The sequence below is a fragment of the Artemia franciscana genome, chromosome 5 (assembly GCF_032884065.1).
Source record: "Artemia franciscana chromosome 5, ASM3288406v1, whole genome shotgun sequence".
In the NCBI taxonomy this organism is placed as follows: domain Eukaryota; kingdom Metazoa; phylum Arthropoda; class Branchiopoda; order Anostraca; family Artemiidae; genus Artemia; species Artemia franciscana.
The window spans coordinates 21,943,148-21,946,676 of record NC_088867.1 but is presented as its reverse complement, the minus strand read 5'-3'; the positions used below and the strand labels follow the sequence as shown (position 1 = coordinate 21,946,676).

General features: G+C 34.1%; 1 long non-coding RNA gene across 1 annotated transcript; it reads right to left on the bottom strand.

The window, feature by feature from the left end:
- Positions 1 to 3,165, bottom strand: LOC136027102 (uncharacterized). The gene is made up of 2 exons (XR_010617496.1): positions 2,335 to 3,165; positions 1 to 245 (listed from the first exon to the last, which is right to left on the bottom strand). It is a non-coding gene; the product is annotated as an uncharacterized LOC136027102 (long non-coding RNA).
- Between the last annotated feature and the right edge of the window lie 364 nt (positions 3,166 to 3,529).

Sequence of the window (3,529 nt, the reverse complement as noted above, 5' to 3'; positions counted from 1 at the left end):
GCCAGAGATTTAATTTTATTCAAGATTTAAAACAAAAATGGTACTGATAATGGGTGCTTGTGAAGCGAACATTAAGCTAAATCTTCCTTTAGTAATGGAGCATGGTGAATATACTGGAGCATTGTGAATAGAGCATCTGTAGGGGCATTATGATTGGATTTGAATCTAAAGTAGTCTATACTGTTGTCCTGTGATTGTGTTTAAGCACCATCTATAACTCAAATCACGGAAAGCAGTTAATAGACCTGAAAAAGAACAGAACAAAAAATGAAAATCTTGAAGCAAAGAGTTCAAAAAAAGAATAACTAAAGTCTAATAAAGAATAGACAAATAAAAAGAATCAATGATGAGGAATAAAAAAATAACGAATACCTAAAATTAACCCGACTACCAAGAAGGCAGATCAAGCAGAAGCATTCAAAGGTATTAAATCTTGGGCCAAAACTGACCTTAGTGAACCTACTTCTAACCTTATGGTTTTGAACTGCTTTGCTTAATTACTTGCGTTTCAAGCTTGTCTAACTTAGTTTAGTTTTACTTACAAAAAAATACCAAATTTATAGTTTTACTTACAAAAAAAATACCAAATTTGAGCACTTTATATATTTGGCATGCTTGTTGTCATAGTGTTGTATTTACATTTAAATGAAACTACTATAATGTTTCATCTATTTCTTTACTTTTAATTAATGTAAAAACTTTTCTAGATTTATAGCATTGTCTATCTTTTGCTATAGCTATCAGGAAAGTTATAGCTTCAAGAGCCCCAATACTATGTGGTTTTTTTCGCTCATTTTCAACTGGTTTTTCAAAGGCGTTCCTTATTTTCAAAGTTGACGCCCGCTAAGGGTAAATCTACCAAACTGCATCTGGAGATCTTTTGCATTGAAAATTGAGCTCCAGAATTTTCCTCATTTTTAAGACACATATGGCAGTGAAAGTTTCCATTTAACCAACTTAAAATCAAGTTCCACTCTTAGTGTTTTTGGTAATTTAAGGTCCACTTAGCCGCAAAGTCGAATTCATTACTTTTCATCCTCTCAAAACTTGAAATCCCAAAGTGGCTGGATCTAGTCCTGGCATCGACGGTTATTGTGTTGCGAGAGCAACACTTTGGTTTTGTCCCGTTTTTTTTTTCTATGCCGCCGATCTCGGCTTATTCCTGGACACTGGTAAGTGTCTAACCTGTGCGGTTTTTACGGAAAGTGTGGACCTCAGGCTGGATTGATGAATATGGCATTACATTTTGGAAAGCTCCGCAGAACTCTTGCCTAGGGACAAAAAAGATGGTTTTCGCTTGTCCATGAGCCAGAGACTATGGTGTGCTAAGTGAAGTGGAGTTATATAGCCTATATCAGAGAGAAGTATCTGAAGTTGTGCAAGCTTTCGTTTCATCAAACCATGTTTCTGCTTTCGAGTGGAAAGCTCCGTTCTAGCAGGCAAGCAGGTAGGCACCACTTTCAAATGGAAGATGGACTAAAATCTATAAGTGTTAAATATATGCGGCAGATACCCGGCTCCACAGCTAATACATCTTCTTCGAGTGATAAATAGAAAAATTGACAGAAGCAAAAACGCGGCATTTTCCCACGGGTCTGAAAGTACTGCCATCTATTGTTGCTACCCATTTCTGTTCGTGATTTCAACTGATTTTATCATTAGGTTTTTCGGACATGGGATTGCGGTAGAGAAATGGTTTCAGGTGTGCTTTATAAACTTTAAAAGTTCTCTCATTGCTAAAGAAATTGGAGCTTATCCTCCACTCCTTTCTAAGTGGTGACGTTAGAAAGTTGGCCAATGGAAAAAAAAAAACAACTTCAGAACTAAGACAGATAGAATTTTTTATTCGACGGCAATTGATATATATATATATATAAATAAATACTAGATATGAAAAAGGACATACAATTTGGACTAATCGCTTTCTGGAATGTTTCTTTGATATTTCTTCTTTAACTTTTTCTCTGACTGATAAAACTTTAGGGAATCAGCTCAAATATCAATTCCTGAAACTTGGCGCTTAATCCATTAAACTCAGTCACTTTCTTTAAAATTTTCCTGAAATCTTGTCAGTGGCGTCAATTCACAAAAATTAGGGGGAGGGGGAAAATATTATTTTGTTTTTAATTTTTTCCATGAATATACAAAAAAGGGTATTTTTCAATGACAATACCCAGAATATATATATTTTAAAATCTAGATGGGAAGGGCATACAAATCAGGAGAAAGGAAGGAGGAGCACCCCTCCCCCCATAGAAGCCATTGAAACTTGTCACTGCATGACTTAGTAAGGAGATCAGCAAAAATTGACGTGTACCATCACATATTACCTACCATCTGTCTGGAATTAATTTTGCCGAAAATCCTCTCTGCACTCTCTGTATCTGTTTGGCTTTCCATAATGGCTAATAATAGCTTACAGGCATTATTCTTCAATTTAAAAGTTTGTCTGATCTACAAGTACACTAATATCATCTGTTAAAAGTTCAACTACTATGTCTAAGCTGTTTGATTCATTCATTACTATACATTTCTGATTATCATGGCTTACTACGGATCCCTGAAACTAATAATAAATATTAGCATTAAAACAAAGAAAAAAAAAGTTAAGGTAAATAAAGAAAGAGAAACTGTCAAAAGACAAAACGAAACTAGAAAAATCACTCCCAAAAAAGTAGACAACTTAAACAAATCTTTGAAATTACAAATTTACTCAAATTTGCTTTTCATCCAGATTTGTCAAATTGCTCTGGCACATTACGAGAGGATTAAGATGTAGACATTTGATTTTCTTTATGTATTGACTTCCAGTGGAACTTTTTTTTCACTTCCCAACCTGTAAATTATTTACAAGGACAAGAATTTATAAGGGCAGTGCAAGTTTATCCTAAAGAATCACTAGAAACCAGAGAACAAAGAAAAATTAATAGATATAGACCAAAATAAATCATTGAGAGCGTCATAATAATGTGAGCGTGCTTTGTTGCCAACATCAATATCAAAGCAATAAAACATTGCAGAATGTAGTATTTGATTTAGTTCGAATGCCTGAATCTTTCCTGAGTTTTTATGTTTATTTTGTGCTATATCAGTGGACACTATGGACCTAAGAGAGTTTTTACTTGTAGAATGATATCTTTTTATATATAAAAAAATCAAACATTAATACATAAATGTATCTATAATAGATATTAATAGATACAGACAAGGGGAAGGCATAACACAAAAAAGTAGCCTGTCCCAGAAATGACAACAACCACTTCCTAATTCTTAAGCAAGATGCTCCTGTCCATTACATATGATTTTACATTCAATTCTTTACATTTTTAAAATGAATTTTGCATGCTTTTTTGACAAAGAAAAAGTAGAAATTACAAAATAGAAATTGACTAATAAATCTACCCCAGAAACATGAATCTACCCCAGAAACAAGGGGAGAGCCTAAAACTTTGTATAGCAGAGGTTTCAATAGATTCCATGAAGAGATTGGCCAACAAAGGGGAGAGAGATGCCCCCATAGCCAAACCAA